The following is a 13,857-nucleotide window of genomic DNA, read 5'->3' as shown; positions in this document are numbered from 1 at the left end:
CTGTGGCCTGGTTCATGCACAGGCCTTTGAGAGGCAGGGGGCATCCCTAAGATACCAAAAGGTGGGCTTAGTGAAACTAATACTACAGATAAGGGTACCCAAAACATGCCTGCACAGCTGAGGCTAACTTATACTACTCTTGAGCTCAGACATAGTAGGCTGAATTTTCTTATAGTTGTTCTGTCATTTACTATATACTATAAATACATAAGTATTTTATTGTTCAGTAAAACTTAAATTTGGCAATAAGCCTTTTCATGAGCAATGAGATTGAAAAAAAGGAAAGTTCATGTTTAATGAGATTTTAGTTACTAAATTTCTGTTTTTAAGTGAGTTGATAAATAATAAGTACACAAAATATGTGCCTCTTTATCATCCACCATGAGAACATTAGTGATATCACTATGAAAACCGGAAGACACAGACATGCAGAAAAATCATCAGCATCTACTTCAAAGGTTAGTGGTTATTTTAAGAAGAGTGTATTGGAAGATAAGAAATTAACACACACATGGTTGCAGAGGGTACATCTACATATAACATTGTGAAATAGACATTTTCCTTTAGAGTAAATGACTATTCATCTAGTTAGTTTTTCTTATTTTTAATCCCCAATTTTCTAGTGCATGTAGTTTGAGACATTGGCTGTTAAATAAGGCCAGTTTTATATTGTTGCTGTCAGATGCTTCAAGAAGAAAATAAGTTAAATAACTTCCCATGCTTTTTTTTTTCCCCTTTCAGCTCATGGAATCAATCACATTACAACTTGAAAATTCATTCCTCAAAAGTAAAATGTCTGCTATTTTTGTGAATGTTATTTTGTATTAAGTTAAAAGGATTATATTTAAAATAAAGTTACTTGCAGTAATATGAATTTAAATTTGTCAGGGCATAAGGTCATAGTAAAAAATAAAAATTCTTGTTGAGAAATGTATGCAATGACTACATTTGCAAAATCGCCTGTGGTGTGTACATAATTCATAAATGCATCCAAACTGCAATTGACTTATAAACTGTAATTGTCAAACTTCACAAATATTGTTATAATGCATACGGACATACCTCGTTTTATTGTGTTTCATGCCATTGCGTTTTGTAGAGGCAAATTGAAGGTTTGTGGCAACTCTCTTTGGGGCAAGTCTAGTGGAGCCATTTTTCCAAGAGCATCTGATCACTTCATGTCTCTGTGTCACATTTTGGTAATTCTTGGAATATTTCAAAGTTTTCATTTTATTTTACTTGTTATGGTGATCTGGGATTAGTGATCTTTGATGTTACTTCTATGACTTGCTGAAGGCTCAGGTGATGGTTAGCATTTTTTAGCAATAAAATATTTTAAAATTAAGGTATATACATTGTTTTTTAAAAATATAATGCTATCATATTTTAACAGACTACAGTATAGTGTAAACATAACTTTTATATGCACTGGGAAACCAAAAATTTTGTGCAACTTGATTTATTTCGATATTTGCTTTATCACGGTGGTCTGGAACTGAACCCACAATATCTCCGAGGTATGCCTGTATATAGTTGGCCGTCAGTATCTGCGGGTTCCATATCCACAGATTCAACTAAACACAGACTGAAAATATTTGAAAAAAAAATTCTAGAAAGTTCCAAAAAGCAAAACTTAAATTTGCAGTGCACGGGCAACTATTTAAATAGCATTTACACTGTTTTAGATATCATAAGAAATCTAGAGATGATTTAAAGTATATGGGAGAATGTGCATAGGTTAGGCTATATGCATATACGGTGGCATTTTATATAAGGAACTAGAGCATCCATGAATTTTGGTATTCTTTGGGGGTGGAGGGGTCCTTGGAACCAATTCTCCGTTGATACCAAGGTACTACTGTATATAACAATTTGATGAACCAAACTACAAAACTCTTTGTGATAAAACCAGAATTGAGTACAAAAAAAAAGAAAAAAAAAGACTCAAACATAACAGCATATGTTTTTTCTCTTTGGTTGCTTCTAAATAGGATTTTATGAATATTTAATTCTTTACAAATACATTTTGTAAATAAATTTCAGTGGTCTACAGAGCTACTCAATTTTTTATAAACAAAATTTTGTTGCATTGTTTTAAAATCATTTAGAAATTTTAATTAAACAATTGAAAATTGTGCTAATAAAATTCAGGTTTTGAAGATTTGTAAACTGCAGTTATTGAAAAAAATAACTTCCTTGTGACACAAGAAAGACATTTAAATTTACCTCTACAAAATCAAGGAATAACCTAAACAAGTTCAAGTGGATTTTAAATTTTGTATAATATTGTTGCAGGAAGGGGAACCCCTTCCAGGGCCTGAGAGTGGGCTCTTGTCTAACACTCAGAAATGAATTGTTCGAGGAGACACACATGCTGACAAAGCAAGAGACTTTATTGGGAAGGGTCACCCGGTCGGAGAGCAGGACGGTAAGAGAACCGTCGGCTTCTCTTACCGTAAGGAGGAGGAGGACGACGGCTCTGTCACATGGCTTGCAGTCCCAGGTTATATGGTGATGTTATTAGTTTCCGGTTATCTCTGACTTTCAATCTTTCTGACTCAGGGTACTTCCTGGTGGCACGCGCATCGCTCCGTCAAGATAGATTCCAGCGAGGATTCTGGGAGGTTGGTAGGACATATGGACTGGCATCTCCTCTCTCCTTTTGACCTTTCCCGAATTCTTCTGGTTGGTGATAGCTTGTTAGTTCTGCATTCCTTACCGGGACCTCATGCCGCGATTACTGTGGTGCCTGGCCAGGGCTTGGCGGTTTCAGTCAGTGGTTCCCCTAACAATATAAAATTTAATTTTGAAATTCTCTAATTGTTCCTTGGAATATTTTAACCCATGTGAAGAATCTTTTGATGGAGCTCCTATTATAACAGGATAAATTCACGTTCTTAGAGAAATAAAATGAACTTTAAAAGGCTTTCCAGGGGCTTCGCTGGTGGCGCAGTGCTTGGGAGTCCGCCTGCTGATGCGGGGGTCACGGGTTTGTGCCCCGGTCTGGGGGGATCCCACATGCCGTGGAGCGGCTAGGCCCGTGGGCCATGGCTGCTGGGCCTGCGCGTCCGGAGCCTGCGTGTCCGGAGCCTGTGCTCCGCGACGGGAGAGGCTGCAGCGGTGAGGGGCCCGCGTACCGCAAAAAAAAAAAAAAAAAAAAGTCTTTCCAATTTGCAGCATCTAAATTTGGCAAAACCTTCAAAAGTATCATAAATAATGGAAAACTTATTTTATGAAGCTTGTGTCCTACGAATGTTTGCTGAAGATTGTTACTTTGAGTAGAGGCAGAAAGACAGCACTTGGGAAAATATTTGGACTGAAAAATTTACATATTTTAAGAAAAAATAGGAATGAGATTTTGTTTAGCATAATTTTTGAGTTTTTCTTAATTTAAAGTATTATCATCCACAGTGAAGAGGAAAGATGTCAAAATTTCCTATATATCAACCATAAAATACATATTTGAGAAGACTGTAGGCAGTTTAAAAAATTTAAAAACAATAACACCGTATTAAAAATGTATTCTTCAGAAAAATATTAGTGACTATTACAGGCGATAAAGGCTGAAACACTAAAATACATTAATATGTGCAAATAATTATAATTGTTACTTTTAATGTTCATATTATAATGAAGACATTTTAAAGTTTTGCTTAAGGGCTTCCCTGGTGGCGCAGTGGTTGAGAGTCCGCCTGCTGATGCAGGGGACACAGGTTCGTGCCCCGGTCCGGGAGGATCCCACATGCCGCGGGGCGGCTGGGCCCGTGAGCCATGGCCGCTGAGCCTGCGCGTCCGGAGCCTGTGTTCTGCAACGGGAGAGGCCACAGCAGTGAGAGCCTCGCGTACCGGGGGAAAAAAAAAAAAAAAAAGTTTTGCTTAAATAGCTGCTTTAATTTTTAGAAATAATTTTATTTTACAAAATGAATTTTGAATTGCCCTCTGTATAAATCCATCAGTATAAAATCTCCAAAATTTATAATTTTAATTTTATTGCCCCCTTTCACTTTCAAGGGGCATTGGTTGGAAAACATTATATGGTTACCATAATTAACAACCTGGCATGTTTAGGAGAGGTCAGATACACTACAAGACTTGTAGCTCACTCTCTGGTTACAGGAAAAGTTCCCTTGCGGCCCAGAGGGATTAAGATGTAACAGAAAGAAAGAAATAGTGAGTTTGCCAAAAGATTGCTGTGATACGGAGGGAATAGAGTCCCACCAGCGAGACTATACATTATGTAGAGGAACGGGAACACCTCTGCCAATGCTGTTTCCTTCACTATGGAGGGACATATATGAGAACAACACGCTTAAAGCTTCTCCGTCTTTTTACTTCTTCCCGTGGAGCCGGCAGTCAGCTATTTGATTGGTCAGTTTTGAAAGAAAGTCTGCGTGTATGACCCGCCCCTTCCTTTCGTCTTAGGGAGGAGCGGTCTCTAGAAAGTGCCCACTTTACTCCGCCCCCCGGCCGGCAGTGAAGTTGACAAGTGCGGAATTTGCCTGTGCGCCATCTTGCCGTTGGCTGCTGTTTGTGCCGTAGTTGGTAAGTCTGTCTAATTCTGGAGTTTAGTATGAGCAAACCTGCCGTTATGAGCCAGAGTCTTAAACATCTTCGCTAGCATTTATAAGGAAATAGTTTGCTTTTCCTGCTACGTTATTTCTTTTCTTTTGTTTTTCATTTCTCCCTGGGTAAAAGAGAGACGTTACTCGCACGACCTTCCTCACACCGCAACATCTAGAATGTAAAGTGGGCATAGAGAGAAAACAAAAAAAGAGGAATTCTGTGCTGTAGAGTGCTTATGGAGTAAAACTTTGGGCATGCTTATGGCATGGCTGGAGTGGGAGGTGTTAAACTTGGATAGTTTTGGACTAGGCGCTGACCACATATTTTCAGCTGTAGTGGGTTGTTGAAGTTTGTGACGATTTTGTTTACAAGAGAGTGACGGGTTTTATATAAGAAAACACTGATTTCTGTAGAGGCAAGTCTGCAGGCTCTGGGCTGTAAGCAAAGGCAGGAAAACTTTGATAGGCTCAGCAAGCAAAATCTGACCAGTACCGCTGAGATGTCCTTATTAAATGCAGCCTAGCCAAATAGTTGCTGCTGCTTGACCATACATTCTGCATACCTGATTTTTTCTAAGAAGCCTTCTCTGAGACAAGGGTTTAATTATAGAGAGTCTTTTCATGTAGTGGCCGTTTTTAGGTCTCAAAGTGTTTCTGCTATATCCAGCGGTATCTGCAGGACGTGGTTAGTGCCAGGCTTAGGTTGGTGACAGAGAAAGTCTGCTGAAATTCTGATTATCTTTATATATATATATATATTTAAAGATTTATTAATTATGTATTTATTTAGGCTTCGTCGGGTCTTAGTTGAGGCATGCGGGATCTTTCGCTGTGGTGCGCGGCCTCTTTGTGCATGGGCTTCTCTCTGGTTGTGGAGTGTGGATTTTCTCTTTCTCTAGTCATGGCGTGCTGGCTCCAGGGTGCGTAGACTCTGTAGTTGTGGCTCGGGGGCTTAGCTGCCCTGTGGCATGTGGAATCTTAATTCCCTGACCAGGGATCAAACCCAAGTCCCCTGCATTGGAAGGTGGATTCTTTACCACTGGACCACCAGGGAAGTCCCATATATATATATTTTAAATAAATTTATTTATTTATTTTTGGCTGCATTGGGTCTTTGTTGCTGCGTGCGGCTTTCTCTAGTTGCGGTGAGCGGGGGCTACTCTTCATTGCGGTGCACAGACTTCTCATTGCAGTGACTTCTCTTGTTGCAGAGCTTGGGCTGTAGGCGTGCGGGCTTCAGTAGTTGTGGCACGCGGGCTCAGTTGTCGTGGCCCGCAGGCTCTAGAGCGCAGGCTCAGTAGTTGTGGCGCACGGGCTTAGTTGCTCCGTGGCATGTGGGATCTTCCTGGACCAGGGCTCGAACCCATGTCCCCTGCATTGGCAGGTGGATTCTTAACCACTGCGCCACCAGGGAGGCCCCCCGTTTTATATTATTTTGAGTCTCCTTCAGAGTCAAGAGAGGGAACGTTGGAGGAATCCTGTGACTTGTTGGTAAGTTTTAAAGTTGCTCCTACCTCTTGATCACAGGTGGCTCTAAATTTGGTAATTTTATACAATCTGACCATGACTTTTCACTGCTGAGATTCAAACTGTGACTCTACCCACAGGAGGTTGATGGACATCAAAATTTAAAAAAAATGGGGACCCTTACTCTACAGAGCATATAATTTCTTCTTAAATTCAGAATGAGAAACAACTAAATAAAATTATTGCAAAAACAGTGGCTAAGAAAGCAAGTCATAAAGGCTTGCTCTTGGGGTGCTCTAGTTCTAATAATGGATTTTGCTTAGGAGTTTGCAATGTTAGAGTAATTTAAAATTTGTGCTTCAAGTTAATATAGAACAATGGAAGAGTGGAAACAAAAAGGAAAATAGGATGGAGGAAAGTAAAACTTTTTTTAGAAGAAAACCTGAGAAATTAGGGAGTGAATTGACAAAGGTGACATAGGAAATGACACTTTGAAGTTCCAGTAGACATCTATAAGAGAGAAGTGGAGATTCAAGAGGATCTAAATGCTGTACAACAGAGTATTGGAAAAGGGAGAGGTGTTTAGTTGTTACTAGATTGAAATAGGGTCCCCAGGTCCCAAATTAATCAAAAAGAGAAAGAGGCAAGATCTCAAATGGTATGACTCCTTCAAAGAGAGTCAAGGAACAGGAAACCATTGAGAGGTCACAGATAAGAAATGATGTAAAATGCATTAGAACAGAATCGTAAACAGTGAGAAAACTAGGAGGATATGTAGAATACACCAAGTATGATTATGTGATTTTCAGGTAATACAGTTTTTGTAGGTTTTCAGGGAGGTATAGTTTGTGCCTCAAAGGAACATGCCCAAGAATTAGGACTCAAGACAAGGCTCAGCAAGATAAGGCATACTGAAAGGGGCAAGGCAAAAACATGAGTTAAGGTTAAGCTTGAATGGGTTTGATATCAGTCTGTTGGGAGAAAAGTTTTTTTTGTGGAATTATCCATCTCAGGGAAGTGGAGGAAAAGAGATTTGTTTAAACAGTGGATACTTTCAGTAAACTCAGAATTTAGTGATTTCATCATTGATGGTAGAAATGATTTTGGAATTTAAGAAACAGAGGAAAAAATGAGGAAAAAACTGATGTCTAGAAAAGATAAAAAGGAAGGCAAGTATTCATTTCCAGCGAACAGCAATAATCCTTTATATTTTGGAGAGGAGAACAAATTAATCAGCAGGGTAAGCTTATTAGAAACTCAACTTCCTAAACAGATTAAATGGTTAAAAAATTAACTAAAACTTTATGAAAGGTATAGGAGAAGGAGAGAAGAAAATAAAAACTAGAGGCGTATTTCATTGCTGCAGAAAAATATGTAGCAGAAAAAAATGCTATTCAAGGTCTGAACAATTCAGTGGTGAAAGACACTGCCTACAGGAGCATATGGAAGGGGTATTAGTTCTCCCTGGGCCCGTAGGGTCTCGGCTTCAGAAGCATCAATTGCAGTTTCAGTTCAAGAATCTGTTGAGAGTGATTTTCCAGCCAAAACAAATGGGATAAGAAAGAAGCCATCCCTGAGAGGCAGGTTTCACCAGCTTAGCAATTCTATAACAAGAGGCAGTGGAAAGAGTCACTGTGGTATAGGATTGAAAGTATCTGCTTCCTGGAGATAGTAGGGCTTGTTTAGAATCTCCACTTCCAGCAGTACCAGAGAGCCAGAAACTGGGAGTTAAAGGAGGGAACAGAAATGAAGAGGTTTTTAAAATATGTCGCAGAGGGAAAAATTGTACTTCAAATAAAATCTGGTGATCTTGAGTGCAAATTTTAAAACTTTTCTGGAAGGCAGGAATGTTTCAAATGTCATTCTTTCAGAGAGGCAATGGTATGCTAAGTGCATTTTGCTTCCACTTCTCCGTTTTTGCTCTTACTTCTGTTCTATCCTCTGTAAGTTTTACTTATTTAAACAATTCTATAATACTTAGTAAATGCCCAATACTGTCCTATGTCCTTTGCAAATGTTGACTCATTTATTTTATGTATTTATTTATTTTATGTATTTATTTTATGTATCAATCCTGTGCAGTAAGAATTCCTATAATTCCTATTTTATAGATAGGTTCAAAGAGTTTAATTACTTTGTAAGGGGGACAGACCCAGTCTGTCTGGTTTGAGTCAGACTAGTTAGGTAAACTCTTTAGTAGGTCCTATATTATGTATGTCTCCTGTGTCATTTTTTAAATGCAAATGCATGCAAATATGAATATATATTCTTAATTTTTATTTTTCTCTACAAAGGAAATCAAATTTTATACACTGTTCTGTACTTTGTTTTTTTCTCTTAATTGCGAATTCTGGAAATATTTCCATATCGATATGTACAGAGCTTCTCATTCTTTTTCATTGTATAAAATATTAATATAGCTGTAGTATTAATATTTTGTTATGTGAATGTATCATAGTTTATTTAAATATTCCCCTGTGGATGGACACTTGGGTGATTTCCACTCTTTTACAATTAAAAATAGTAGTGTGGGGCTTCCCTGGTGGCGCAGTGGTTGAGAGTCCGCCTGCCGATGCAGGGGACACGGGTTTGTGCCCCGGTCCGGGAAGATCCCACATGCTGCTGAGCGGCTGGGCCTGTGAGCCATGGCCGCTGAGCCTGCGCGTCCGGAGCCTGTGCTCCGCAACGGGAGAGGCCACCACAGTGAGAGGCCCACATACCGCAAAAAAAAAAAAAAAAAAAAAAAAAAAGACAAATGCATATGTAGCATTGTTTATATATTACCAAATTCCATAAGTCTTTTACCATTTTGCATTCTGCTTACAATATGCTTCATCATAGCCTCATTAACAGAGTATTATGAAATGTTGAGATTTTTGCCAATCTGATAGGTGAAATGTGTTACTTCAATGTTGTTTTAATTTGTATTTATTATTTAATAATAAGATACGAATGAGTTAAATATCTTTCCATTTGTTTAAGAGTCACTTGAATTTCTTTTTCTGTGAACTGGCTGTCGTTTGCCCTTTTTCTAGGGAACTTTTAGTGTTTTATTTCTGTTTGAAATCTAGCTGTTCTTTTTATATGAGAGAGATGGACCTTTTGCCTCTGATGTGAGTTTCAAATGTTTCTTCCCATGTCAGTCATTTGTCTTTTGACCCTGCTTATTTTTTTAATATAGTAAAATATATCAACATTTTCTTTTATGGGTTTTGAGTCACATTTAGAAATGGATTTCTCCAAGTTTATAAAGGAATTTGTCTGCTTTAGTACTTTTGTGGTTGCATTGTTTTTCCTTTATATATTTAAATCTTTGATTCTTTTTGAGTTTATCAGTGGTCGTGGAATATGATATAGATTCAACTTTATTTTCTTCCAGATGACTGTCCTTTGGGCTCTTTAAAATGTGGCTAGTAAAAACCTGTCTTTGATATGATACAATTTATGAATCCCTGAAGGAACTATACCCATTTCAGATACTGGGAATGCCTCTGACTGAGAGGAAGCAGAAAAAGAAATTCATCAGTATGAGTTTTGGACTTTCTCCTAACAGTCTGATTTTAACATTTTCAAGCTGCAGCTCACAAAGGCATGAGAATTTGACCATAGACGTTAATTCCTTTGAACCTTAAAGTTTTTTGTATTTGAACTTTCAAGGTGATCTAATATTTGGACTTTAATTTCTCCTTGGGAATTTAATAATTTAAAGAGGTTACTTTCAAATTTGGGATATGTCTATAATGTCAGAATTTTATTCTTAGAATTTAAGCCATTTGATATAATTGCAGGACCTCTGATAGAAAATTTGGAATAAGAAATAGAATTGGTAATAAATTTTCAGCTCTAGATTTAGAATGACTACAGATTTAATTTAGTTAATGTGGTTTTTTGACCTGTTTTGGAGTATTCTGGGCTCAAAAATCTAAACTGCCAACAGTGGTTCCAGAAGGATACCCAGAATCATAGTTGGGGTGGGTGACTCAGTGATGGGAGCAGGAATGTCTTGATAGGCTGCTGATTCCTTTCTCTTGGGGGAAGCCACTCCCCTAGCTGAGCTGAAGCTTAATGATAAAGCTCAGTGGTTTAAGAGAACAGAATGCTAGAGAATATTGGTGTATGGGAGGGATTGTAGAATGCTTCCTCCCTACCTCTGATGTTTCCTTAAGGTCCATTGTCATAACATGTCTGGCCTTTCAACCCAACTTCTTCCTAAGTAGTTCAGGGAGTTATTTGATTGTTGAATTGAGAAGAAGAAACTGGGAGCCCCTTTATCTCCGCTTGTTCTTGGGATTGAACTGTCCTCAGGAAGCTGCTCTGCTCTTCCATTTTACAAGGGTGGGTGAAGGACTGTCTCCATATTGTATTACTGAGACTAAAAGGGAAACAGCAAAATTTTGGATTCAGTGCTAGAAAACATGTTAATGGATAAACCGCACTCTCCACCATCTGCTTTAATCAGACACAAAGGTAATATTTGGATCTCCCAATAAGCTAACTAATTTGTATTTCTTAATTCTTCAAAAATTGAGTAGGAGTGCCAATTATTGACCTTCCTCACCTCCAGCTCCATCAAGGTGGGAAGCCCATGATAAGGACAATGGAGTGACTGAACTGAAATTTCAGATGCTATATTGTGTCTCATAACTGAGGTGGGAATCAAGTCAGCAAGGACATCACCATTCAGTACACTCAATACATGCTCAGTAGTAATCTATGTTTAATAGCTGTGTGGAGGGAATATATGCAAGTTATATCTCCACAAGATATCTCCAGAAAAATGAGCAAGGATCATATGCATACCACCCTTGATGCCTTAATTCTATATATACCTTTTCTGACACCAAAGTGTGAAATTACAGGAGAGTCTAAATTTAAAAAGTTTTGTGTTAGGCTAAGTTTTTAGAAGCAGAAATAATGAGACATAGAAATAAAGTAAGTTACATGTTATACACCTGAGTGTTTAGAACTGCCAAGACTGTAAAGTCACATCATGTTGAGTTTTGGGTTTTTAATATTCATCTTTATAAATTTTATTCTGAATGAACCCTTGGGATACTTTGTATCAGTGACAGATTTTTATTAATAATAAAAGCACCATCCCCACCTCTGCCCTTTGCCTTATACTTCTGGTGACACAATGAGAGCCAAGTCAGTTGTTCCACTCAAGTAGCCAAACTGTCTGTAGGCAAAGAACATATTTTTTTCTCCGCTTATTAAGTGGTAAAGAGGTAGCTGTCTTCCTCCCCTCCTGAAAGAGTCTCCTTGGAAACATGATGGGCCTGATTCATAATTATAATACTTTTGTATGTAAATAAAGTCTCCCCAGAAGCCAGAGAGCCTTGTGTGTCTCAGACTGAGAGATGTCTCTAAGTCCTGGGTCTCATTCCTCCTTGAAATGTAAATACCTAGGAATACTCCCCTCAGTGCTTTCACCCAGTACTTAACAGACCTATGCTAGAATGTAACCCTTTGGCTTTGGAGGAGATAAATTTTATTATCCTTCTAGATCAGAGCATTTAGTGCCATCATTAGGGAAACAAATGGCTACAGATTTAATCCTATGATGTATGAAAATGTTTCTAGGAGAAATGAAAGAAAGGATTCCCTAACTTTATAATGAATTCATTTTCATGTGGCAGGAGGATTGGACTTTTTATAGGAAATCTTTTATTTCCCACACATCCCTTACATGATTTTTCTGTCATTTCTGCTGGATAAAGATGTTAATACTATACTTGGGACATAGCAAATAATTCACAAATGATAGCTATTATAATAATTATTATGCTTATTATTTTAAGATCTCAAAAATGCCTATATCCATGTTGCACAAAGAATCATTAAAATTTAAATTACTTTTTTTTGAATTTTATTTAATTTTTTTATACAGCAGGTTCTTATTAGTTATCCATTTTATACATATTAGTATATATATGTCAATCCCAATCTCCCAGTTCATCACACCACCACCACCAACCTCCCCGCCGCTTTCCCCCCTCGGTGTCCATACATTTCTTCTCTACACCTGTGTCTCAATTTCTGCCCTGCAAACCGGTTCATCTGTACCATTTTTCTAGGTTCCACATATATGCGTTAATATAGGATATTTGTTTTTTTCTTTCTGACTTTCTTCATTCTGTATGACAGTCTCTAGATTCATCCATGTCTCTACAAATGACCCAGTTTTGTTCCTTTTTATGGCTGAGGAATATTCCATTGTGTATATGTACCACATCTTCCTTATCCATTCGTCTGTGGATGGGCATTTAGGTTGCTTCCATGACCTGGCTATTGTAAACAGTGCTGCAGTGAACATTGGGGTGCATATGTCTTTTTGAATTATAATTTTCTCTGGGTATATGCCCAGTAGTGTGATTGCTGGGTCATATGGTAATTCTATTTTTAGTTTTTTAAGGAACCTCCATACTGTTCTCCATAGTAGATACAGTGCAAGAGGGTTCCCTTTGCTCCACACCCTCTCCAGCATTTGTTGTTTATCGATTTTCTGATGATGCCCATTCTAACCAGTGTGAGGTGATAACCTCATTGTAGTTTTGATTTGCATTTCTCTAATAATTAGTGATGTTGAGCAGCTTTTCATGTACTTCTTGGCCATCTCTATGTCTCCTTTGGAGAAATGTCTGTTTAGGTCTTCTGCCCATTTTTGGATTGGGTTATTTTTCTTTTTTAATATTGAGCTGCATGAGCTGTTTATATATTTTGGAGATTAATCCTTTGTCCATTGATACGTTTGCAAATATTTTCTCCCATTGTGAGGGCTGTCTGTTCACCTTGTTTGTAGTTTCCTTTGCTTTGCAAAAGCTTTTAAGTTTCATTAGGTCCCATTTGTTTACTTTTGTTTTTATTTCCATTACTCTAGGAGGTGGATCAAAAAGGATGTTGCTGTGATTTATGTCAAAGAGTATTCCTCCTATATTTTCCTCTAAGAGTTTTATAGAGTCCGGTCTTACATTTAGGTCTCTAATCCATTTTGAGTTTATTTTTGTGTACGGTGTTAGGGAGTGCTCTAATTTCATTCTGTTACATGTAGATGTCCAGATTTCCCAGCACCACTTATTGAAGAGACTGTCTTTTCTCCACTGTATATCCTTGCCTCCTTTGTCATAGACTAGTTGACCCTAGGTGCGTGGGTTTATCTCTGGGCTTTCTATCCTGTTCCATTTATCTATATTTCTGTTTTTGTGCCAGTACCGTATTGTCTTGATTACTGTAGCTTTGTAGTATAGTCTGAAGTCAGGGAGTCTGATTCCTCCAGCTCCGTTTTTTTCCCTCAAGACTGCTTTGGCTATTCGGGGTCTTTTGTGTCTCCATACAAATTTTAAGATTTTTTTGTTCTAGTTCTGTAAAAAATGCCATTGCTAATTTGGTAGAGATTGCATTGAATCTGTAGATTGCTTTGTATAGTATAGTCATTTTCACAATATTGATTCTTCCAATCCCAGAACGTGGTTTATCTCTCCATCTGTTTGTGTCATCTTGATTTCTTTCATCAGTATCTTATAGTTTTCTGTATACAGGTCTTTTGTCTCCCTAGGTTTTTTATTCTTTTTGTTTCATTGGTAAATGGAAGTGTTTCCTTAATTTCTCTTTCAGATTTTTCATCATAGTGTATAGGAATGCAAGAGATTTCTGTGCATTAATTTTGTATCCTGCAACTTTACCAAATTCATTGATTAGCTCTAGTAGCTTTCTTGTGGCATCTTTAGGGTTCTCTATGTATAGTATCATGTCATCTGTAAACAGTGACAGTTTCACTTCTTCTTTTCCAATTTGTATTCTTTTTATTTCTTTTTCTTCTCTGTTTGCC

General features: G+C 37.8%; 1 protein-coding gene across 1 annotated transcript in view; it reads left to right on the top strand.

Moving 5' to 3' along the window:
• Positions 1 to 4,445: 4,445 nt before the first annotated feature.
• Positions 4,446 to 13,857, top strand: part of COX7B2 (cytochrome c oxidase subunit 7B2) — a 166,800-nt gene continuing 157,388 nt past the window's right edge. Inside the window, exon 1 of the mRNA XM_079920143.1 lies at positions 4,446 to 4,542. The gene's annotated coding sequence lies outside the window, so the exon portion shown is untranslated. The remainder of the gene's footprint in view (positions 4,543 to 13,857) is intronic.

The sequence above is a fragment of the Stenella coeruleoalba genome (genome assembly GCF_951394435.1).
Source record: "Stenella coeruleoalba genome assembly, chromosome: 4".
Classification (NCBI taxonomy): domain Eukaryota; kingdom Metazoa; phylum Chordata; class Mammalia; order Artiodactyla; family Delphinidae; genus Stenella; species Stenella coeruleoalba.
Note: the sequence above shows the minus strand (reverse complement) of the source record. Positions and strands in the feature narration are given on the sequence as shown.